We start from the raw sequence: 26694 nt of genomic DNA on the forward strand, positions 1-26694 counted from the left end.
CAGACACACAGGCACAGGATTCTACCCACCGGTAGCCAATTGCACATACAGAGATTTTTTTTCATAGGGAATTGTGCACTGTATTATTAACCCCATTCAGTCACACAGAAGTGGCTAGATTTTAATGAAAATGGCCCTAAATGTGTGAAAAGCCTATTTTCCTTCTAACCTTAAAACTTTTTAAGTGGCTCTCAATGTGAAAACACATACCCACACAAACAGTCCTAGTGCACCCCATAAAAAATAAATAAAAAATTCAAAATGGCTGCCTTGCCAAAATGACAACTCCTTGTCAAGGGTTCCTTCCCCACTCTGAACTCTAGGGTACAGATGTGGGGACCCTCATGAAAGACCCCCTAAGCTTATTTCTACCAGCTTAAAAACTTCCCCAAGGCACAAAGTCTTTGCCCTTGGATTAGGTAAAACGCTGCCACCACCAAGTGTTTTAGACAAAGAACAGGGAAAGGACCACTTGGAGTCCTATTCCCCCAAAATATTCCCCACAAGCCCTAAACCCCCTTTCCTGGGGAAGGCTTGATAATAATATCCTCACCAATTGGTACAGGTGAACACAGACCCAAACCCTGGGATCTTAAGAACAATGAAAAATCAATCAAATTCTTAAAAGAAGAATTTTATTTAAAGAAAAGGTAAAAGAATCACCTCTGTAAAATCAGGATGGTAAATACCTTACAGGGTAATCAGATTCAAAACATAGAGAATCCCTCTAGGCAAAACCTTAAGTTACAAAAAGACACAAAACCAGGAATACATTTTCCCTCCAGCACAGCGAATCTACAAGCCAAAACAAAGAAAAACCTAACGCATTTTCTAGCTAGATTACTTACTAACTTTATAGGAGTTGAATTACTTACTTTCTTCATCTGTCCCCGGCAAAGGTATGACACAGACAGACAGACAAAAACCTTTTTCCCCTGCTCCAGATTTGAAAGTATCTTGTCCCCTTATTGGTCATTTTGGGTCAGGTGCCAGTGAGGCTACCTTAGCTTCTTAACCCTTTACAGGTGAAAGGATGTTGCCTCTGGCCAGGAGGGATTTTATAGCAATGTATACAGAAAGGTGGTTACCCTTCCCTTTATATTTATGACACTCCTATTTTTCACAGTTATGGTAATTTGTGAACTTTGTCATACTTTTTACATTTGAACTTGCAACAGGGGAACACCTTGTAGACCCAATACTCATGAGAGAGAGACGCTTTGCGTGGGCTGCCTAGGTCAGCTGATTAGAGGTTGTTGCTAATAATGCCAAGATAGTGGGTTGAATTCCCTCAGTGACCACCGGCTGAGGGAGGCTAGCTTTTGCTCTTTTATCTGACTGCTTTGGGCAGAGAGGCCAAAATGAGAAAGGAAACAGGCCGACCACCTTGCAGGGAGCGGACAAGAGTCCTCACCCCAGCAGCTGGAGCACGTGGACAGCAAGGTCACTAAGCATTGCACGCAAAGCAAGTGCCCTGTCGATTGAGCTAATTGAGCTAATAGCTGGTGCCCACAAGGTAATGGGTTGGGGGTCTTGAGAAGAGCAGAGTGTCAGATGGGGGTTCCCAGGGATGGAGAAGGGCTCCCAAGTCCCCATCTTGTGCCTCAGCACAAAGATCAACCCTCCCTCCTCGGGGGGGAGCCAGAGTTAGCCCCTGGAACAAGCACCACACTGAACAAGAGAACGACACTTTTATCTAAAGCAGGCAAAGCCAGGAGCAGACTCAGCTCAGGATCTCTAGCTGCGGTTACTCAAACTCCCTTGTCCCTGGCATAGCACACAGCAAAACCACTCTCCCTCCACCCCCAACAGACACCCACAGACTCTCTGCCCCACACCAGTGCGATCCTGTCACTCCAACCTGTCTGTGTGCTCTGGGCTGATGCTGGCATGTGGGGTGAGATCAGGATGCTGTGTCAGTTACATAGTCTCAGCTGTCCAGCCAGCTCCAGGCGGAGGGTTTCCATGAGTCCCCTTTTGCCAGCAGTCGCCTCTCCTCCCAGCAGCTCCCTCTCTGCCCCAGCTCCCGGGTCCCCGCCCTCTTGCTTCTTCTTTTTTTCTTTTCCAGTTTCCCAGGCTGCGCTCTTATCCCTCCCCTGTCTGCTCATTTGCTCAAACCCTCAGGGGTCAGAGGTAATTCTGTGTCTTTGGTTGGCTCTCCCCTGCAGCCAATCCGCTTTGTGTAGGCTGGCGGGGAGGGGAGAAATGGGGAAGGAGTGCTCTCGCCGACTCCACACCTGCCACCACGTGAACACACCTGTTCCCCAGGTAACAGGCCTGCCCTGTGGCTTGGCCACCCTTCACATTGGTGGCTCATTCAGGTAGGGGAGTCCCCCCAGTTTGGCCTTTGAGAACATCGGGGGGCTCCTGGCTCTTTTCCCCTCTAACTCATGCTCAGACTTCGCTGCCTCCTACCTGCCCTGCACCTCCCATGCCTCGGGATCTGACTCAGTGGAGGGATAGCTCAATGGTTTGAGCACTGGCCTGTTAAACCCAGGGTTCTGAGTTCAATCCCAGAGGGGGCCATTTAGGGATCTAGGGCAAAAACTGGGGATTGGTCCTGCTTTGAGTAGGGGTTTGGACTAGATGACCTCCTGAGGTCCCTTCCAACCCTGAGATTCTGTGATTCAGCTGCCCTCCTTCCTGTGTCCTCTGCTCTTCCCCTGATTCAGGGCCAGAATCAGGGTGGGAATCCCCCAAGTCTCATCCACCCAACTAGTGGCAACCCAGTGACTCCTTCTGGCTCTGCCTCCTGGCTACTAGGACTAGGATCTCCCCTCCCCACCTTGTTTCCTGGCTTGGGCTCAAAGTGGCAAGCCTCAGCACATTCTCATGGGTCACCTTCTCTGGCCTTGCCGCAGACTCCGCTCGGATCTTGTCGAGTGGCCATTTACGAAACGGGATCCCAGAGATGGTGTATGGAGCCTAGGCTGAATCCAGTTTGGAGTGTCTCTGCTGCTTGAGTAGGACCAAATCCCCCAGTGCTAATGGCCTGGCCCTGGCACATCTGTCACAGCTCCGTTTCTCTGTCTCCGACTTGACCCATGTTAGTGGCTACAATCGGGCCTGCCTCATGGAGGCATTGGTGATGCTCATGGACGGGGAATTCTTGGAGGTGGTGGTGCTCAGAGGCACCAGGAGCAATGGGGTTTAAAGGAAAATTCACTGTGACAGATTTTTAAACGCTGTAATATCTTAGCTAGGCAATAAATGTTTACAGAATAAGGACTCTGTCCAGCCTAACCTGTATGCAGCATTTAGGGTGATAACTCTGAAGTGTGGGGGTGCTTGTCTCCCACACAAGGCAGGAGTACTGTACAAATATGAATTGATTAGGCTTCTTAAGGTTCACAGTGCCTCTTTTAGGTAAAAGTATCCTTACCCCCGGTTTTACAGCAGGGGACATGTCTACACTGCAAATAAAAACCTGGAGCTGGCCCATGCCAGCTGACTTGGGTTCGTGCTTCGGGGTGGTTTCATTGCAGTGGAGACTTCTGGGCTCAGGCTGCAGCCTGAGCTCTGGGTCCCTCCCACCTCAGAGAGTCCTAGAACCTGAGCTCCAGCCCAAGCCCGGAAGTCTTCACAGCAACGAAACAGCCCCACAGCCCAAACCCCCTGAGCCTGAGGCAGCTGACACAGGCCAGCCACGGGTGTCTAATTGCAGGGTAGACATACCCATAGAGGCTAATCCAAAGTCCTTTGACATCAGTGGGAGTCTTTCTGTTGACTTCCAGTGGGCTTTGGATCAGACCAATAGTGAGTAGGTGGCACAACTGGGAATAGAAGCAAGGCTTTCAGTAGCTTTTCTTTAAAAATACATTGCAAGCATTAGCTGAATGTAACTTTGTGACATCCCCATGAAGCAGGCCGCTCATATTATCTCTGTGGAACATATTTATTTGACAGGGGAAAGTGAGTCAGAGAGGTTAAGTGACATGCCCAAGGCCACAGAGAGGGTTTGTGTCAAAGATGGGATTAAAGTTCCTAGCTGCAAGTTCTGTGCTCAGACAACAGTGCTCTTCTGGGGTAAATGCAATGAACAAGTCATTTATTTTGACTACCTGACCCTGCTTGAACCAGTACACACATGATATTCAGATATATTATGTCCTGCAGGGCCAACCCAAGAGCAATGCTGCTAGGAAAAGCATTGGTCAAAAACTGTTGCTTCCTAGTGGCTGTGTTTCTTCTGCCCCTACTCTCCCACCCACCCTTGTACAATTAAAAGTTGCTCAGACCCACTGGTAAGGATTAGGGGAATGGGCTTTACTGTTCTTCTGTTTTCCTACCATCTCATAGGTGCTGCTGCAAAGCTCAATGCAATTGACCTCAATAGGGTTTGGATGAGGCCCTGTATCCTTTTTCCATTAAATCCATTGCTAGTTGCAAGATAATAGTTGCCCTGTAAGAGAAGCTGTAGAGGGGGGATGAATAGAGATGTGCAAATATTCCAAGTGTACCATACACAAGAACAAGTCCAAAACCTGCTGAATACAGCTGTACAAAGGGGGGAAGAAAGCAATCATGAAGGAAACTCATAGACTCATTGACTTTAAGGTCAGAAGGGACCATTATGATCGTCTAGTCTGACCTCCTGCACAACGCAGGCCAAAGAATCTCACCCACCCACTCCTGTAACAAACTCCTGACCTATGTCTGAGCTATTGAAGTCCTCAAATCGTGGTTTAAAGACTTCAAGGTGCAGAGAATCCTCCAGCAAGTGACCCGTGCCCCACGCTGCAGAGGGAGGAGAAAAAAACCCAGGGCTTCTGCCAATCTGCCCTGGAGGAAAATTCCTTCCCAACCCCAAATACGGCGATCAGCTAAACCCTGAGCATGTGGGCAAGACTCACCAGCCAGACACCCAGGGAAGAATTCTCCGTAATAACTCAGATCCCAACCTATCTAGCGTCCCATCACAGGCCATTGGGCATATTTACTGCTAATAGTCAAAGATCAATTTATTGCCAAAATTAGTCTATCCCATCATACCATCTCCTCCATAATCTTATCAAGCTTAGTCTTGAAGCCAGATATGTCTTGTGCCTTCACTTCTCCCCTTGGAAGGCTATTCCAGAACTTCACTCCTCTGATGGTTAGAAACTTTCGTCTAATTTCAAGTCTAAACTTCCTGATGGCCAGTTTATATCCATTTGTTCTTGTATCCACATTGGTACTGAGCTTAAATAATTCCTCTCCCTTCCTGGTATTTATCCCGTGATATATTCATAGAGAGCAATCATATCTCCCCTCAGCAGTCTTTTGGTTAGGCTAAACAAGCCAAGCTCTTTGAGTCTCCTTTCATAAGACAGGTTTTCCATTTCTCGGATCATCCTAGTAGCCCTTCTCTGTGTCTGTTCCAGTTTGAATTCATCCTTCTTAAACATGGGAGACCAGAACTGCACACAATATTCCAGGTGAGGTCTCACCAGTGCCTTGTATAACGGTACTAACACCTCCTTATCTCTACTGGAAATACCTTGCCTGATGCATGCCAAGACCGCATTAGCTTTTTTCATGGCCATATCACATTGGCGGCTCATAGTCATCCTGTGATCAACCAATACTCCGAGGTCTTTCTCCTCCTCTGTTACTTCCAAGTGATGCGTCCCCAGTTTATAACAAAAATTCTTGTTATTAATCCCTAAATGCACGATCTTGCACTTTTCACTATTAAATTTCTTCCTATTACTATTACTCCAATTTACAAGGTAATTCCGGATCTTCCTGTAGGATATCCCGGTCCTTCTCTGTATTGGCAATACCTCCCAGCTTTGTGTCATCTGCAAACTTTATTAGCACATTCCCACTTTTTGTTCCAAGGTCATTAATAAAAAAGATTAAATAAGATTGGTCCCAAAACCGATCCCTGAGGAACTTCACGGTAACCTCCTTCCAGCCTGACAGTTCACCTTTCAGTGTGACCCGTTGTAGTCTCCCCTTTAACCAGTTTCTTATCCACCTTTCAATTTTCATATTTTCCAATTTAGCTAATAATTCCCCATGTGCAACCATATCATATGCCTTACTGAAATCAAGGTAAATTAGATCCACTGCATTTCCTTTGTCTAAAAAATCTGTTACTTTCTCAAAGAAGGAGATCAGGTTGGTTTGGCAGGATCTACCTTTTGTAAAACCATGTTGTATTTTGTCCTAATTACCATTGACCTCAATGTCCTTAACTACTTTCTCCTTCAAATTTTTTTCCAAAACCTTGCATACTACAGATGTCAAATTAACAGGCCTGTAGTTACTCGGATCACCTTTTTTTCCCTTTCTTAAAAATAGGAACTATGTTCGCAATTCTCCAGTCATACAGTACAACCCCTGAGTTTACAGATTTATTAAAAATTCTTGCTAATGGGTTTGCAATTTCATGTGCCAGTTCCTTTAATATTCTTGGATGAAGATTATCTGGGCCCTCTGATTTAGTCCCATTAAGCTGTTCGAGTTTGGCTTCTACCTCTGATGTGGTAATATGTACCTCCAAATCCTCATTCCCATTTGTCATCCTACCATTGTCCCTAAGCTCCCCATTAGCCTCATTAAAGACTGAGGCAAAGTATTTGTTTAGATATTGGGCCACGCCTAAATTATCCTTAACCTCCTCAGTGTTTAGCAGTCCCACTTCTTCTTTCTTTGTTTTCTTCTTATTTGTATGGCTATAGAACCTTTGACTATTGGTTTTAATTCCCTTTGTGAGGTCCAACACTGCATGCTTTTGGCCTTTCTCACTTTATCCCGACATGTTCTGACCTCAATAAGGTAGCTTTCCTTGCTGATCCCTCCCATCTTCCACCTCTTGTAGGCTTTCTGCTTTTTCTTAATCACCTCTCTGAGATGCTTGCTCATCCAGCTTGGTCTACAACTCCTACCTACGAGTTTTTTCCCCTTTCTTGGGATGCAGGCTTCTGATAGTTTCTGCAACTTTGACTTGAAGTAATTCCAGGCCCTCTCCGCCTTTAGATCCACAAGTTCTTCAGTCCAATCCACTTCCCTAACTAATTCCCTTAATTTTTTAAAGTTAGCCCTTTTGAAATCAAAAACCCTAGTCACAGATCTATTTTTGTTTATCCTTCCATGTAGTTAGAACTGAATTAGCTTATGATTGCTTGAACCAAGGTTGTCCCCTACAACCATTTCTTCTATGAGGTCCTCACTACTCACCAAAACCAAATCTAAAATGGCTTCCCCTCTAGTTGGTTCAGCAACTACTTGGTGAAGGAATCCATCAGCTATCGCATCTAGGAAATCTGAGCCCTATTATTATTACTAGTACTCGTCCTCCAGTCTATATCTGGGACGTTAAAGTCTCCCATGATCACACAATTCCCATTAGTATTTACTTCACTGAAAACATTAAAAAAGGTCTGTATCCTTATCCAAATCAGATCCCGGCGGTCTATAGCACACTCCAAGCACTATCCCAGGGGAGGCTCTAGTAGCTTTCTTCCCCAATGTGATTTTTGCCCAGACAGACTCTTTCTTATCCATTCCATCGCTTCTTATTTCTTTACAGTCTACCTCCTCATTGATATACAGTGCTACTCCACCACCTTTGCCTTTATTTCTGTCTTTCCTAAACAGCACATGCCCTTCAATACCTGTAGCCCAGTCATGACGACTGTTCCACCATGTTTCTGTTCTCCCTAGAATATCTGGTTTCACTTCCTGCACCAGTAGCTCTAGTTCCTCCATTTTGTTACCGAGGCTCCTCACATTAGTGTACAAACATCTTAATTTTTGCTGTTTGGCCTCGCTCACATTCTGTACCCGATTAGGCACAGACATTCTACTGCCAGTATCACCTATGAGACTGGTATCCACACTGCCCTTCCTCCTTATGTCCATTCTCCTACCCACGGCTGTATCCTTTCTTACTTTGTTTTCTTCCTTCTCAATGTTAAAATCCGGCAGGGAGATTACTGGGACATCTCCCAACCATCTCCCTCAGATTCCTAGTTTAAAGCTCTCTTGATCAGTTGTGCCCACCTCCATCCTAGAAGTCTATTTCTCTCCCTACTCAGGTGAAGTTCAGCCCAATAGAACAGTCCTCTGTCCACGAATGCTTCCCAGTAGCCATACATCCACTGTACAAACTGTATTTCCAGGTAAGAAATATCCCTAACATATTGCCAGTGGATGCCAACGGTACTGCTCAGTGGGCTTTAATTTCTCTAAGCCCTTGTGTTTTAGTATCAGCTGATATTAAGGTTGAGTTGAGAAGAATGAGAAATGACAGCTTTATTAATCTGGATTCTCTGTGTGTGTGTGTGTGTGTGTGTCTGTGTGTGTGTGAGAGAGAGAGAAAGAGAAAATGTACTGTATATGTATGCCTGGCATAGACTAGGGAGCCCTCTACTGATTAGTTTCAGAGTAACAGCCGTGTTAGTCTGTATTCGCAAAAAGAAAAGGAGGACTTGTGGCACCTTAGAGACTAACCAATTTATTTGAGCATAAGCTTTCGTGAGCTACAGCTCACTTCATCAGATGCATGCAGTGGAAAATACAGTGGGGAGATTTATATACACAGAGAACATGAAACAATGTGTGTACGGTAACACCCATTGTTTCATGTGTATGGTAACACCCATTGTTTCATGTTCTCTGTGTATATAAATCTCCCCACTGTATTTTCCACTGAATGCATCCGATGAAGTGAGCTGTAGCTCATGAAAGCTTATGCTCAAATAAATTTTTAGTCTCTAAGGTGCCACAAGTACTCCTTTTCTCTCTGCTGATTAGACATTGCAGTAAAGCCAAGCTGCACGTCAGTGTTTTCTTGATCTTGATCTGAATGCACCACCCCATCCCAAATGGAACATTACCTGACGAATGCTTCCCCCACTCCAAAAAAAAAAGTCATTAGAAAATATGCTTTTAGGGCTTGCGAAGGGATGCTAATCTACAACATATGCAGATGCACACAGTCATTTTAATTTAACCTAAAATACCTAAAGAGGATAAGAGAGAACCCTTCCTCATGCTCTGTCCCTTGCACACAAAGCTGCTTTCCCAGAGCAGAATGAATCAAATTACTGCAATCAGAATATTGAGGGCAAGGATCAAATAGTGTGAGATCATCACAATATTATCTTGACTAAAGCCACACGAGTGCGTGTGTGGGGTGTAATGTTTGTTTTCTAGAAGTGTGTGTGTGTGGGGGGGAAACGAAATTTTAAAAAATAACAGCAAAGTTCCTTTTCAAATGGCAAAAAAGTTTTTCCCCCATTGTTTCTTGATATTTCAGATGGCATTTATGTACATATAGTCTTTTCACTGGCTAAAATCAACTCCACCAGCCAAATTCATCTTGGCGTAACTCCACTGAAATTCAGTGGAGTTACTCCAGGAATTGATCTGGCCCTGTCTGTTTATGATTTAATTCAAAATGAGGAGATTTGGAGACAGATGTCGAGACACATTTTCCACTTCTATTCTTGCTATATTTGGAGGATATGATTTTTTTAGTCAGCATAAATAGAACAAAAACAGTATATTTTGACTAACCACCAAATTGCACTTGCCTTATTCCTGCAAAGTCAACTCTTGTGGTTAAGGCAAGGAGGATTTGGTCATAATGTGATCAGTTACACACTGCCTAAAGCAACTTCCTTAATATTACGCCAACAGTTAATATTATTCATGTAGCATTAGAAGTGTGCATGATGTTTTGCAATTGTATTCGGTGGGACTGGCTCAGGACAAAAAAAAAAACTTTGGAGAGATGATAAAACAGCAGGTCTAAAGATAGGTGAAAGTATCCCTATAGTTAGATACCATGGCAGCTGAATCCTCAGCTGGTGTAAATTAAAGTCAATGAAGCTTTGCTGATTTACACCAGCTGAAGATCTAGCTCTAATAGACATTTGAAAGAAGTCTTCAGTGACTACATAACATAAGGCACCAGCAAAAATCACTGCACTGGTTTAGATTGCCTTTCTTTGTTACTTTGGGAGGAAAAAACCCTCTCCATGTCCCACATTCATTTGAGGAAATAAAACATCCTGGTTCTTACAGAACCCTGCAAAAGGGTTCCATCCACAGTCTGACTGCTGTAATTATATTGACACTTTTCCCTATCACTGGATGTTTTCTGCAACAGGGCAGGTGTGAGAAAATAAAAAAGCACCTAAACATAGGCCAGGCGGAATGTTTGACCACATAATGAGAATCACTCAAGTCTCTAACACAGACTAAACACTTTCCACAATGCTCAGCAACAAAGAGGTTACCAGCGGGCTTCATAGCAGAAGCCAGGCGAACTGCTGCAGCACTGTTTACTCATGCCGGTGCTCCTGATGGTGCCACTTTGGATGCCCTTAAAACCTGCTGCCTTCACAGCCTCTTGCTGCCCAAATGTTGGGCAAATGGGACAAAGGACACTCAGTCTTGCTGATTTTCGCAAGCGACGAATAGGGCAATCTATTTCAGTGCTCAACAGATGGAACTACTGGTGCAGAAGGTCACTAAACATTAGCAAGTGCTGTATGGAACTGGAGTCTTCCAGGGGAGTGAGAAAAAAGGGGGGAAAAGACAGAGAAATATGGGTTTGGAAAAAAATTCCATGCTGCATCTGGAACTAGGTTAAACTTTTGGTGGGGGAAGGAAAGCCTGTTTGTGGCTAATGAATAGGAGAGAGTTTGTAAGAACTTAGCAGCCTTTATCTAAAACTCTTGCCCTATAATGCCGCTGAGTTCATTGAGGGCATAAGCTATTGATCTTGTAAGAGCTTACTGTAGATGTCAAAGAGACAGATTTGATGTGCACAACCATCTTTTTCAAACAGGTTGTAAGTCTCGTGTTTGTGAATCTTGGTCTTTGGTCTTGTCTAGGCTACTACACTGGGGATTTCAGTCCTGGATGGTCAGCCAGCAGCATGAACCACTAGTGAACACAGGCCGAAGCTCTAAGCTGAACCTTAGTGGCACCAAGCTGCAGACCATATCTTATAGCTGCAAACCATGTCTTATAGCTGGGGCAGCTGATGGCTGCTACTTATACAGACACAAATTGTAGCCAAGACCTTAGTTTAAAGAGCCTTAAGTACAAGTCCACATGTATGTATAATAATACCATAAATGAAAAATTGTACACACTTTGCTGTCAAGCTGCACATATACCAGTATTCTTTGCGACTGCTAGCAGCAAATATCTCCAATTGCTGGTGATGAGATACTAGATAGGGAGGACTCTGAGTTACTACAGCGAATTGTTTCCCAGGTGTTTAGCTGGTGGGTCTTGCCCACATGCTCAGGGCCATATTTGGGGTCAGGAAGGAATTTTCCCCTGGGTCAGATTGGCAGAGACCCTGGCAGGGTTTCACCTTCCTCTGCAGCATGGGGCACAGGTCACTTGCAGGTTTAAACTAGTGTAAATGGTGAATTCTCTGTAACTTGACATCTTTAAATCATGATTTGGGGACTTCAGTGACTCAGCGAGAGGTTAGGAGTCTATCACTGGAGTAGGTGGGTGAGGTTCTGTGGCCTGCAATGTGCAGGAGGTCAGTCTAGATGATCATGGTGGTCCCTTCTTACCTTTGAGTCTATGAGTAAGAAGCAGCAACTTTACAAAAAAAACCCTACTGTTAGATTATACATATTGTAAACTATCATTCCCATTAAACAATATCCCTTGAACAAAATTATTTAGAACCTGGAATCAAGATAACAAAAATAATGCTCCTTGGGTCAGAGTTAAGGTGATGAAATATTAATTTTTTAATACTCTGTAAGAAGAATATGCTTCTGTTTACTCGGTGGGCAGTATAAGATTTGTGATTTCCTTAATTATTCATTTTCTTGCCTTTAAGTGCTGGGTTTTTGTGAATGATGTGATAGGTAAGAAGCACATTTTTGTTACTGAGCAATCCTAATGGATTTTAGGAATTTTTACAAGGAAGAGGAGGGCCTGACATGACTTCACAATCCAACAGTCTTCAGCGGACCAGAGGAACTGGGAAGCCGCTTCCTCTCTGCTGAGGCCAAAGAGGACATGCTGAGGAGTAATTTATGGACTGAGCTGGAGACCATGCAAAACGTCTTAGTGCTGCCAAAACTCAGTGTTACCTGGTGGGTTTTGGTTTGAGTTTTCAGGTTCATGGTAACACAAAACTTAAGATGAAATGCAAGATGGTGCAAATCACTGCAAGCTAAAATCAATTGGCTTTATTCAGCTTTAGTGTTGATTGAAAGTCACTACCATCCCATGGATGTTCAGTGAGGTATCAGAAGTAGGTTGGCCCTCTTATTCTACCTCCCAGAGAGCCCAGGGCTTCATCACAAAACCATCATCCGGCACTGATAGTCAATTTCACTGGAGAGATCAAGGATTTAATGGGAATGTAAACTGAACAACCCTTTGACCTCTAAGCTAGGGGTGCATCCCAGAGCTGGGCAATGGGATGAAGCTTGGCACTGCCTCTGCCCTGGGTGTACGTGGCCTGTGAACTGACACACACAATGCTAGGACAGTCAGGGATGTCACCTTTCTTGATCACGAGCACACCTTAAAAGTCCCTCCCTGAGCAGTGCATGATGGCACTAACTGAACTCAGCTAGGGGTTGGGAGGTAAAGTCTGTGCATGTTCATTGGCCCCTGTTGTCTATTTGTTGCACGTGACTGGAAGCAAAAGACAACGAGATTGTGCTGTCAGATATGTCAAACCCCCCGTGCTGTGCAGCACTGTAAAACACCCCCCCGCCAACCCGTACACGCACAATCCTAAGTCTTCTGAATAACTTTTATCCTTTGTTGGACAGTGTCTGACATTTTTCTCTTTGTCTTCTGAGGCCTGGTTTATGTAAAAGAACCTGCCCTTTATTTTTCCTTTCAACAAATACACTCCTGTTTAGAAGGCCCAACTCTTTCTCTTCTATCACTGTAGATAATAATTAGACAGGAACAGCAGCTCACCCCAAGAGTGGCGTCCGTGCAATTAGAAAATTCATCTTCAGAAAAAGGCTGCACTTTTTCACTCAGCCGAGCTCGTCACCTTCCTGCTTTAGGAATGAGACCTCCTCAGTTTTTCATGGGAACTCCTGCTGTGCCACACTAAACTTTACTACAGGAAGGGAGAGGAAACGACTGCTGTGCCAAATTGTTCGCGAGGCAAGTGAAATCCTCAGTCTTCGTTCATTCCCCGCCCTCTTATCCCCCATAGTCTACCTCCCTGCAAACACCACATTATTCATCAATAATGTTTTGGGTCCCGTTCAGGTCATGAGCACGCAAATGAAAAGTAGCTTTTATTCTAGCTTGCGACTCAGACGGGTAGTATTTGCCCCCATTTTATTTCTGTGAGCTTTGAAGGGTGAATATTTTTGATGAGTGGGGATTTGCCAGCTCTTGCTGAGCATCAACACACCAGTCTCTGCAGAGGACTCAGCCAGCTAGGCCGGATGAGCCGTGTTTGCCTCTTGTTGCTATAGCGCCCTCATGCTCCAGCTCAATGCTCCTGCATGGGGGTTCTCAAACTGACCCCCTGAGGGGATCGCGAGGTTATGACATGGGGAGGTCGCGAGCTGTTAGACTCCACCCCAAAACCCGCTTCGCCTCCAGCATTTACAATGGTGTTAAATATATTTAAAAGTGTGTTTAATTTATAAGGGGGGTACCACTCAGAGGCTTCCTGTGTGAAAGGGGTCACCAGTACAAAATTTTGAGAACCCTTGTGCAGTAACCTGGCAGAGGAAGCGCCTGAATTACTTGAGCCCACTATGTCACTCCAAACTGGCCAGCAAGACCTAGTCCAATGAAGTCCCTTTAAGACTTCTTGGTATCTCCTGCCTTATCACCAACCACCTCTAAAATCAAACACAAACCACCTCTTTTCAATTCTTTAGAATTTATTGTCCAGAATTATCAGACAAGAAGAGAGAGAGAGAGAGAGAGAGAGCGCGCGTGCACGCACCCAACTGGAGACCTGACACTATTTCTGACCCTGACACTGATCTACTGTATGACCTTGAGCAAGTTACTTTCCCTCTCTGAGCCTATTTTCCCTCTCACGCATTGTCTGTCTTTTCTATTTAGACTGTAAGCAATTTGGGCCCGTGAATGTAACACAGCAGGTGTTTGTGGCTACCGCAATGGGGCCCCAATCTTGGCCGGGGACTCTAGAGATAACTGTGGTACAAATAAATAATAATAATGAATACATATATATGTGAAGTCAGTTGGAACGAAGAATGCTCAGCACATTCCCAGACAATCAGGCCCAAAGTTTTTTAGGTGCCTAATTCCCATTGAAATACCTTTGAGAATCTGGGCTTCAGAACCTTTCACGATTGGGTCCTAAGGGTTTGAGATTTGTCCACCACCACTGTTAAGATTTTCTAACTGGAGTAGAATCCAGTATTGTCACATCCATGCCAGGCAGAAGATCAATATGATAGACTCCGCATAATCATTAGACTGAAAGCTCAGTGGCTCTAGATTCTAAACGCAGGGAAATATTGTTGGTATATGTCTAGAAAAGAAAATACTAATAAAGAAGACAAATGGTGGTTGTGTTTTCAGTTTTGGGATTGTTGCCTATTTATGCTTTTTGGCTGTACAAAAATAAAATCACCAAACTGTACTGAACTGCCATTTCCCTGGAAAAATGAGAACCACCGGAAAAGACAGACAACGAAAGCAAGGATATACTTCCCTGGGCATGGTTATGTTTGCTTTTGAGAAAAAACGACAATAGAATGACTTCTTTTAGAATTAAACCCCTTAGATAGTGTGTGCAGGGGAAGTCCTAGTGAAACCTGCTTGATAAGAGCTCAGTATTATGACCATTACCACTACCTCTATATTTCTAATGCAGTCATCACCGTGGGATCTAGGTGACAAGCATAAACAAATGAGAAAGAGGAATCTAGGGAAAGTCTCACACCACAAGGTTCTTTACTTTGCGCATAACTAAACATCTGAGCAGCTGAAGTCCATAGGACTACTCGCATGCTTAAATTTAGTCATGAGCTTGAGTTCCTCTCTGAACTGGGGTCTGAATGAGGTACCTCATAGTCCTCCCCTCTTGTCTGTTGCCTTTGGATAATGTTAATGGAATGAGAAATGAGTTTGCTATCCTAACTCCAAAGCTCCATCTCTCTCTCCATTTCCCCCTGTTCTACGAATCCTGGGATTGCCCAGCTCAGGAAATGCTGGAAGGAAGTTAGCTGGAAGAATGGGGCAGAGGGTGTCTGTTGGCAGGAAAGTGTGTGTGTGTGTGTGTGTGTGTTTGTGTGTATAGTAGGGGTGGTTAGAGGAGCTTGAGGAAGCCCTTGACAATCCAAAGATAAGGGGAAGCCCTAAAAGGAAATCCCTATTCTCTGAGCAGGAGACTCTTCAGTTTGGCAATCAGATGTTTCCTGTGCCACAAATATTCCACATTGCATCAATAGCAACTTCCTTCAAGGACCTTCAAGTACTTAAATAGTTGATAAATAGTCTCATTTTACAATCAGGGAAAATGAAGCGAGGGGAAATTATTTGCTCCAGAGTCATGCAGTGGCAAAGCCAGGAACAGGACTCAGATCTCTTGACTCCTACACTAACTGTTACATCACAGTTGCCTTGATCTCACTGCTTGACCATACTCTGCTCCCAGAGCCAGGAATTGAACCTAGATCTCCTGATTCTCCCCTCCCAGGGGTTCTCCATGCTGGCTCAGCTCATGGAAAATTTCAAACGCTGTGAATTTATTTTGGGCGGCTTCACAACATACAGTTGCTGTGACAGATGTGAGATCTTGGAAGCATGGAAACATCAAAGACTATTATACTGAGATGTGCCTGGTGCTATGAACACGTAGACTATCGTATCAATAATCAGTAGCAGTAGCCCCTGAGGGAGAGCAGAACCGCAGGGGCTGGACTAAAGTCAGCCTGGTGGGATAATTACAGCAGACTGCAAGGAGGCCGAAACCCCAAAGATCTGGTCTGGAGGGAGAGTCATGCCAGTCCCTGCCCCTAGAGATGTGATGGCTGGAGACCTGAGACCTAAGGGGTGCCTTTGAAGGGATCACGGTGTGGGCAGAGGTACAGAACGGTGAAACAGTTGCCATTGCATCACCTTGCTGTGAATGATGGGAATCAAACTTCCGAAAGGTCAGATGCTTGCGTCAGATAAAAAGATGAACATCTGGAAGCAGTCAGCAGCTTCAGTGGGAGGAGCAAACCCATTTCCCCATCCTTCCAGATGGCTTCAGGGGAAGCATTTCCTCCCCTGTTATTTGTAACCTGGCTGTTCAGAATGCCAGTGACTTACATTATTAGCCAGTGGAAGAAAATTCATTTTGAGACAGTCTAGCTAAAGCAACACGTCACTGAGGGCATCCCAGAAGTGGATATTCAAATTTAACTAATAGAAATTAGATACGTGGGCAAATAAGGGGTTTCTTATTGGCCAAGGAGCTAGGAGGAGATATAACCTCATCATCTGGCATCTTCACAAAGCAAAGCTTGTGGGATAACCTGATAAAATGGTAGTGGGATGGCTTCCGAATGCTCTTGAAGACATATAAGCCAAGGTGGGATGACTAAAGCATCATAGCACCTGAGAGCTGGTGAGAGAAAATGGGATTTCCCTGTGTAAACCCACCCTACCCCCTGTCCCACAGAATGGGAAGGGCCAGGAATCTTGGCCATTTCAGTGGCTAGAGCTTTTGTGAAGTCTCCCAAATATCTGCTCTAACTTAGAGAGCAAAAGAAGAACCAAGGTTGTCTCCCTCCTGGCATTCAGTAAAGATGTACAACACAGTGAATTAGGGGAGGAGGAGATGGATAAAGGCAATTCACAGCCAGAGGCCCAACTAAGGGAAGGAAAAGTCCCTAGATGTTTGTGAGGAAGAAGTGGAACCAGTGGTAAAAGTGGTAGCACTTTCTAGGCCCATTGTTTTGGAAGGTGTGGGATGGTGAGGAGCAGGGGATTGAAGGGAGATGTGGATGGTAACTTTATACTGGACAGGAATGGAGGCTGCTGAAAGGGATGGGGGCAGGATTGGGGGGACTTGGCACATCAGCCCCAGGCTTTGGCACTTGGACTTGGGGCTTCCCCCAGAGACCACGTTTCTCCATGCCCTCACATTGCCCATCCCCTTCTGCTGACATGTTTCATAGGAACTTTGCATGAGAGAGAAAAACCCATTACAAAAGGAACTCTAGAGTAGCTTTCATCCTAACACCTGCCACATCTATTAACACTTCTCCCATTGTTACTTTGCTATTTAAATCAGGCACTTATGTCTAGTTCTATGTATTAATGTTTGTGACGTGACCCAGAAAGGCACTTCTCCTGGGGGTAGATGTGCCATTATCTAAGGAGGTGCTAAGATACCATGCAACCACAAATGTTACGTTGTCTTTTGAAAAAACCACAAAGCTGAGGTCCTGCCCACCTCAGTCCTGAGTCCGTGGCACCATTTGCACATTTAAGTCCTGATTTCAGTTTGGGACATTCCAGTACACTGTGCCCAATGAAAATCCCCTGTTTGGCTTCCATCAGTTGCGGAATTCTTTGCATCCTACACAGGTAGCGTTGCTGTGTTCTCTTACCAGAGCCACGGTGTTCCACCCCGAAGATAGCTGTGTTAGAGGGCTGGGTGAGGTCCAGAGCGTGCCTGATGCCTGCACAGGTCTGTCTAAATACAAGAAGCCTTCCCCCTTTGAACTCCCACCACATATCGAGCAAGGGACCATGCAGTCCCTGCGCTCCCCTGAACTCCTTCCTTGCACTACGCGGACAGGGCCCTACCTCCCATCCACTCTCACAGATCAGCAGAGCTGGCCAGACACACAGGGGAAAGCTGGGGTGGGGATTTCTGTCTGCCTGAGGCACCATGTCTCCTGGAGTTCTGGGTAAGGCAGAGCTGCTCCACGCTACCACCAGCGTGGGCTTGTGCCTCAAAGGCACAATCTGGCCCACAGTTTGCAGACAGCATGTAAAATGCGTAGGGATCCTCCTGGTGGCAAGGCACCATTCAGACTTAAATAGTTACCATTCAGATGGCAAAGCTCAGAAAGGTAGATGAAAACCTGAGAACTTAATGCAAAATCCCTTCTACCTCCTCCCTGGGCAATGAGTGGGATATGGATACCACTCACTGCAGGCAAAAGGGCTTTCAGTCATTGGTTGTATCTGATGTGATTACGGGGGGGAATGGAGGAAAGACATCACACAGCATAGGTGAGTGAGGTTTTAATGCTACACTGTATCACTTTGCCATGAAAACCCTAGGAAGCTGCCAGGAGCTCTCACCTCTGCATGGCAAACAGTAAGGCTAGATTGTAACTTGGACTACACTCCCTTGTAGGGGAGCCAGAGGGAGTAAGAACCCCCTTTTTGCCCCAGCTTGGGTGTGCAGGACTAAGTGGGTTCTGTGCACCTGCTACTCTCCCTCAGTGCAAGCAAGAGTGGAAGGGGGAGAAGAAGGGGAAGTGGAGGGGTACCAAGGTTCTACACCCCCCCCCCCCGGAAAGCACCAGCCAGCATAGGTAATATGGTACCGTGATAAGCCACTAACAAATTATTTGTCCCCAGGCCCATGGGAGAACAGTGAAAGATTTGTGTCTCCGTGGGGTTACTCTCCAGATCTTCTTCTGGAATAGTGCAGGGTATCCACTGCCCCTTACTTAGGGATGTGTCTGCAGACATCATCCATCCCTATGTATTAAAATTGCATAACATTGCCTTCTGTTCTTTCTGGTTAGAAAATCTGAATTAAGAAAAGCAGGGATGCAATCCCACACTGTAGAGCAGAGGCTGTTAAAAATGAAATCACTGTTAAAAGAAAAGTAGAAATCGTAGAGTGAAAAATCTCCTTTCCCTCCCCCCTCCTTGGATTTATTTTTGGTGAAGATTTTTTTTTTTACAATCAATTTTGAGCAAACATAATAACATATGCTCTTAAAAATTTCACATCCTCATCCAAAGAGGAGAGGAAATGAATGCCAGTGTTCTTCAGATCACAGCTGCTCCATCTCTACAGTATTTTCCACAAGCACTAGGGCTCAGATTTTGAAAGTATTAAGCCATTGCTGTACTCAGCGTTGCAACGCCTAACTGATTTAGGAACCTAAATATCATTTCAAAATGGATTTAGGCACTTTGGCTGCCAATGGGATTTTGGCTCCTAACTCCCCATCACTTGCCTTTACGAAATGGCAGTGTTTCTACCAAAAATGGGGCATGAAAGGCAGCTGTTTGGCACTCTTTAAAAGAAACCAGGCTGCTCAGGGCAGGGAGGGTTCTTTAGCTTTGGTCCACAGCCACCTAGAAGACACTCCTAATGCCAACCAAGCATGCCACATCCCTCAAGGCAGATGATCATCCTCGGATGTCAGTGGCAGTGGATGCTGGAGAGGAGATGAACACCACCAGCATTATTATTCATAATCAATCATGACGACATGGTGACACTTCAGCATCAAAGTGACACATTAGCTGCCACATTCAGGGGAATTGATGCTTTCGCTCTGGGTAATTCCAGTGGTACATTTGAGAAGGGGGGACTAGAGTCCAAGCAAATTAAACTACTAAAGCAAGTGTTTTCCATTGGCACTTGGAATGTTGGTACCATGAAAGCAGGTGACCTCAAGCTAATACAAAATGACCTCTCATTGTAGAAGCAGGAAGAGATTGGTTTGTGTGAGTCCAGATGGATTGGGAAAGGATTACTGCAGAAGGAATCACGCTGATCTAAAATAAGACAGCCAAAATAAGACAGCATGGGGTAGCTCTTCTGATCAGGAAGCAGATCAGCCCCAATGTGATGGCCTACAAATTGGTCAGCAGTAGGTTGATGACCCTCAGATTGGCAGGCCCTCTTCATAATGTAACTGTTTTCCCTGCCAGACCCCCCTACTAGTATCTGTGAAGATGAAGAAGTTGCGAAGTTCTCCAGTGACATTGAGCAGGAGCAAGCCGCTACTCACTGTACAAACATTGTACTTGTAAAAGGTGACTGGAATGCCTCAGTCCGGAGAGTTACCCAGAATGGCACAGCTGTGTAAGGAGGTTTGGGCATGGAAAGACAAATAGCTGAGGACTGCAACTCATGCAATTTCTGACTGGAAATGACTTAGTGCTAATGAATACCTTGTTCAAGCACAAACTGTAAAGTTGGTGGATTTGGACATTGCTGGATTTGTGGATTCAGAATCAGAATGACTTCGTCTTGATTTCAAAGAGGCAGTGCTCTGGTTTAATGGGGAATTGATCCTCTAAGGAGGTCGACATAGAATCCAATCATAATTTTATAATAGCCAAGATAAAGATCAAACTGCAAAGCAAGAAGTGACCGGCGTGCTGGAGTCCATACTGAAAGTCTGTGAAACACAAGTGGAATTCAAGAAGATGATTGAACAAAACCTGCAAACTACTGATCTCTGCACAAGCAGCATAGATCAGATAGACTATATCATCTCTTGCTGCAATGCAGACACTGTGGATTGACTCCTGGAGAAACAGATCCTAAAGAAGAAATGTTGGAGAAGACTATTGAATTGTGTGATCAACGAAGGAAGCGAAGAGCACAAAGGAAGGCAGACAAAACTGCCAGAGAGCAATATTCCTGTATGGCATGAGAAATAGATGCACTGATTAAAGTGACAAAAGAAGATTGGCTCAAACACTTGCGCCTTGATATACAGAATTCTTTTGTGGCCAATGCCACTAGGAAGGACTAACAAAACCATCAAGGCTCTTCAAAGATTTCTCTGGCAGGAAAAATACCGTTTCACCCAACACTTGGGGTAGGGATTGCCGGTATAACACAGGTAAAATGAATTCTAAGATGGGAGTGAGAGAAGCAGAGGAGATGTATGTGAGACTTATCGTGATGAGCTCCCTTCTATGATCAGAGATGCTGAGGACACTGAAAAAGAAAGAAGCCCCTGGAATGGATAACATACAAGCAGAACAAATTAAAAGTGGTGGAGAGGGACAAAACTGGACACACCATAAGAGTGCCAGTGTGATTTGGGAGATGGCCCAGAACTTGGACACAGTCTCTGTGGTTCCTGTTCATAAAAAGGGGGACTCAGTTGTTTGTGGAAATTACCATAAAATCTCACTATTGATACAATCTACCAAAATATTACTTCGCATCATCCCAGAGAGAATTTCCCAAGATAGAGAACTTTCTGACTGAGTTACAAGCTGGGTTCAAACCAAAAGAGACACGGTGGAGCAAATATTCAATCTGCATGTGATATGCGGGAAAGTGCTGGAGAAGGATGTGAATTTTGCCAAGGCATTCGACAGTATATGGTACAAAGCTCTTTGGGCAAATCTGCGGCTGGCTGGAGTTGGTGCAAATTTAATAAGGCTGATCCAAAATTTCTGTGCAAGTGCAATAGCTTCAGTGTTTGCAGGGCATGAGCAAAGTCATTGGTGTGACTTGAGGACAGGTATCAAACAGGGTTTCTGTTGCTAGCCCTGACCCTCTTCAGCTGTTATACTGAAGAAATCTTAAGAAAAGCCACTGATGGAACCTTTAGGAGTGTTACATCTCTGAAGTGGATGAAAAATTAGTCATCTGTGTTTTGCACAGATTGGATCATTGTGAAAGGAGGTGCAAAAGTTGCTAGACATAGCGGTCGAAACAGAGACGTTAGGTCTAAAGATATCGCATGAGAAGACAAAGACAACAGTAACATCTAGGTTTTTTGCAGGAGTGGTGGGTGAAATTCTGTGGCCTGCGTTGTGCAGGAGGTCGGACTAGATGATCATAATGGTCTCTTCTGACCTAAATATCTGTGAATCTGTGACTCTTGAAAGATGAAGACATTTCCACCCAAATCTGATGAGACATTGGAGCACGTTGAGCACTTCAAATACCTGGCTAGTGTGATTACAAGGGATGTTAAACATCACTTAGAGATCTGACATAGAGTTGGACTCCACACTGCTGCTCTAACAACATTCAGCCATGTTTAGAGAAGCAAAGGTATTAACCTGGAGTGTAAAATGAAATAGATGCGGTCTCACCTTCAGCATCTTGCCAGGTGTGTGTGAGACATGGATGCTAGGAAAACAGGACATCAAGAAGCTCTTTGCCTTCTGACCGAAATGCTACAAACAGTTACTGCCTGTTAGATATATTTTGCACATCTGGCTGATGAGAAGGTAATTTACCCAAATTGACAGCATCACCAGAGTGATACCTGATATCATCAAGATAATCAGATGAAGAACATTTGAGTTTGAGGGACCTGTGGGTTGGATGAGCAGAGAAAGATCACCAAAGCAACTGCTTCAAGGATTGGTGCCTGGGGTCGGGGGGGGACGGGACACCCACAGCTAGTGGGGTTTGACAATGTGGAGGACTGGAGGGGATGTGGTATGATGTGCTTCTCGAGGCTGTTCGAAGACTGCGACATGCGGAGGAAGATTGCTGGCCAACAACTCTCGTGTGCTGTTCTTACTGTTCATTGCGACTCTGTGGTGCTTTGCTCTGAGAAAACGATGAGGATGTGCTTAAGTAGCTTGCTCAACAGGGGCCTGAGTAACTTTTTCATAGAAGGCCAGATTCTGATATCTTTCTGTGTGTTGAACAGCACCTTACCCTACAATGGTCCCATTGACTTCAAAAGCAGTGACTGTGGAGTCCTAGGCTGGGCAGTATGACTGAGCGGGTTGGAATTTGGCCCATAGATTGGTTTCTCATTCTTAACTGTGTACTCCAATTACATTTTGTTTCTTGTTTTTCTAAAGCTATCAATCTTTTCTTTGCATTCCATAATACATCTGAAAAACCAATAGTGGAAATATTAAAACCCACACACTAAATCTCCCGTGAACTGACACCATGTGTGCGTTCCAGCTCTCCACCCCAAACAATAAAGCCCTGCAGATAGGGGTGTGTTGTGAACACTCACACAGATCCTTAACAACAGCAGGGTTTGCAGGTGCCATGATATTATAGCAGACAAACATCAAGGCAGAGGCAACATGAGATAAAATAGAGGTAGTGAGGGGGTGTGGTCTCCCTCCCTGATGGACGGGGAGAGAACCATGATCGCCCTACAATAGGTCTCTACCTCAGTGCTATCACTGCTGATGTGAACATGTGTTGTTCAGCGTGCTAAAGAATATGGGCCAGATTCAGAAAGTGCATCTTAATTGGCTTCAGTGAAATTATACATGCTTACAAAGAGGTTCAGCATGGTCGTCTACATTTTGTCAGCTTCTGTGAGAAATCTTTGTCCCTGTTTTTTTCACATCAGAAATTTAATTCATCAGCAACAAAAATGTACATTAAGGGCGGATCCAGAATTGCATAGCCTTCCCCTGTAAGGTACTGTAAACAACAGGTAAATAATGTATACCAAGCATTATCCCTCCCAGCTTGAAAAAGGCTTCTAAAGGTACAGGGTGAAATTCTGGCCGCACTGAAATCAATGACAAACTGCCATTGACTTCACTGGGACCAGGATTTCACTATTTTGTACTTGTTCCAGCAATAAGACCAGATTTTCAGAGACGATCTCTGTTTCTCTTGGCCTAAGTTAATGGCCACAGTTTATACAGCAGTGTAGTTGTGGGAATGCTTGCTCATCCCTTTCCTGGGCTGGATAGTGACAAATGGTTATCAAAGGCATGGTAGGCCTCACCGGGTGCTCTGTTCACCACTGGAGTGGCTCCTTTTGGCTACATCTGGGGATTAGCACTGCCAGTCTGATGTCCCTCCTGCTGTTGATCACTCCAGTACTCTACCTGTCTCCCTCACTTGGGACTCAACTGCTCCCACTTCATGGCTTGACCCTCTGGCCAGGTCACTGTAGTCCTCCCCTTCCAATGTATCAGAATCTCTCGGGACCCACTGTCCAGGCAGTCCTTCCTCACCTTGAGAGTGATTGCAGTTTCTCTCTCAGCAGCCTCCTTTCTACTCTCAGCAATGGGGCTTTATACAGGCCCCACCTTTTCCCCTCTCATGTTGTATAGTACCTTACCCCATAAATAGTCAATTGACTTCAGTGGAACCACTTGTGGAGTAAGGTATCAGAATCTGACCCAAATCCAGCTCCCATTGCTCAGTGTGAGTAACCAGGATGAGTTCTGGGGAGATGCACAAGGGTGGCATTTGGAAGAATGTATCATCATCATTATCATCCCTATTGTACAGAGGAGGACAAGGGTAGATTAAGTGACTCACCCCTGGGCATACAGGCACTTTGTGACAAAGCCAGGAATTGAACCGAGAGCACCTGAGTCCCAGTTTAGAGCCATAACCACAAGACAACCCTCCCTTTCTAAAGAGCTTCATCTGAAAATAGATGTGAAAATGTACACCATCAACCGACAAAAAAGAAGAGGGAAATCAGAGAATTTCACCAGGGCTCAACTGTCTGCTATAGGGTCTTTTAATTTAGTTAATTTATTCACACCAGGGTCTTTAATCAGTCCACTGAATCCACACTTGCAATGTGTTTTATTTACAAAACCCAGTAATCATTCTCGGGGCATAGAGTGATGGTGGGAGGTAGGGCATCCCCAAAGAAATCATTAACAAAAATATTAATTCTGAACAAGGAAAGGAGCTCCAATCAACATGTCTCCTATTTGGTTTATTAATGTCATTGAAAACAGAATCCACCTAAATCATGCAAATTATATACAGTGGGGTTTTTCCTGCTCTCAAAATTATAATAATCTAAAGCTAAGAGGTGGATTCTAAGTGGAGTTTTCAGAAAGAGAGTCTAAGTTTAATACGAAAATATGGGGGGAGGGGGAAGCCCCACAGCAGTGAACTGCAACTCTGCTTTTATGACATTTGAAGCCCTGATTTATGAACATTGTTATAAGGTTTTTAACTGTAGTGAAAATGAAGTGAGGATAAACTTCTTCCTATTAGCATTAGAATTACAATCACAACACGTTACAATAGACTAATAACGGTTACTTTCTGAGTAATGAAATTGCCATCAAGGTGCTGTTAATCGGAATGAGATCATAATTGGGGTTGTGCTGTGTGGGAATGGGTCTGCAGAGACTGACAAAGCACTGATTGTATATCAGAGGCAGTTGGCACTCTTGGCATTAGGGTATCATTTTTAATGCAGTATGCCTGAACCATGTATTATAGCGCTTGAGAGTAGCCAACGCTTTAGTTAGGCTGCCTAGGAGTCAACTTGCCATGCCCATATAGCCACAAAAACTAATGAATGATGATACAATGGCATAAGCCTTGATTCAGCACAACATTCCTATTCAGCAAAAGCACAAAGCACATTCTTATCTTGAAACATGCTTAAATCCTATTGTCTTCAGTGGGATTTAAGAACAGGCTTAAATGCTCTCCTGAAATATGGCCATGACGACTCTTTCCTAAGACCCAATTCACATTTTTAATGCCAGAGAGGTAGAATCTGTTCTAAGATGTTTTTATGAAGTTAGAAACTTCAACATATATAACACTGGAAATGAATTTGTTTGTATTGATTTAAACAGACTTTCTTCTAAACTAATCATGTCTAAAGTAAGCATTAATCTGATGTTTGGAATCAAATTGGTGATGCCAAAATGGGCTGTTATAGTAGACCAAAGATCAGGTTTGTAAACCTTTTAAAGATGTGGTGTAGTGGACCATAATTTCTCTCTTAACTGTACTGAATTTAGTACCAGTAAAAAATGTTGGTTTGACAAAGCTAGAGATGGAGGATTTTATTCCCCTCTGATTTACACTGGTATAAAACAGGAGCAATTCAACAGAGTTACACCTGCTTTGCACTGTGTGAATTTGAGGAGAATCAGGCTCTGAATCACACTAATTATCTGCTAAACAGACAGAGAATGGGACAGTATCAGTGTGAGCTTCCTCATATTTCACCATGTTTCTCAAGAAGAACAGAGCAAATATGGCAAGTAGTATTCACAAATGTCCTTAAAAATATAACCCACTGAAGGTATTTGCAGGTATTCATTATCCCTTTTAGGCCCCGAATCAGAAAAGTATTTAAGCATGAGCCTAATTTTAACTGGGTGACCAGTCCTAATGACTTCAACAGGGGCTTCTTCAAAATCAGATGAGTGAGTCCATGTTCCCAAGAATGTTTGTAGATAGCACAGGTATCTTAAATGCCACCATGAATGAATGAATGAGAACTCAAGAGAATGTTTACGCTAGAAGCAGTCTTGTGGCCATCTAAAAATCTGGGCTATATCCTTAGCTGGTGTAAATCAGCATAGCTCCATTGATTTAACTGTAGTTGCTCTGATTTATACCAGCTGATGATCTGGCCTGCTGTGCAAAATAGTCTTACAATGGATTCAGAGAATAATCAAATTGTCTTTAATAATAAAGGCTCCATGCATTTGGTGGCTAGTCTTTCTGACTTGAAATTCTCCGGTCACTTCTGGCTCATTTTACAAATTGAAGTAATGCTATTGGCCACTGAGATGTCTTGGAGATTGTGGAATAAGACTATTAGTGGATGTTTCTGCTAAACTGATCAGCAGCAAAACAGTTAAAAGGGATGACATTTAATTGCTCATTATTAGGTTCTGGAGTCATCGATATGACTTGACTTAGTTCCAGGTTTCTTAGAACATGTTTTCAAATGTCTGCGGAGCCAGGTGGACAACTCTGCCTCAGTACAGATGCAGTCCTTCGGAAGAATTCTTTTCAAAAGGGTTACAAAGCAAAGCTAAGTTGCTAGGGCACAATTCTGTGGCAATGAATGAGTTCTGCAGCAAATCCAATGT

At 44.2% G+C, this 26694-nt stretch overlaps 1 long non-coding RNA gene across 1 annotated transcript in view; it reads left to right on the top strand.

Annotated features, from left to right (window-relative positions):
• The window catches only part of LOC140910162 (uncharacterized), a 379881-nt gene that overhangs the window by 328868 nt on the left and 24319 nt on the right, over positions 1-26694 (top strand). The window lies entirely within an intron of this gene.

The sequence above is a fragment of the Lepidochelys kempii genome, chromosome 4, assembly GCF_965140285.1.
Source record: "Lepidochelys kempii isolate rLepKem1 chromosome 4, rLepKem1.hap1, whole genome shotgun sequence".
NCBI classification, from domain to species: domain Eukaryota; kingdom Metazoa; phylum Chordata; order Testudines; family Cheloniidae; genus Lepidochelys; species Lepidochelys kempii.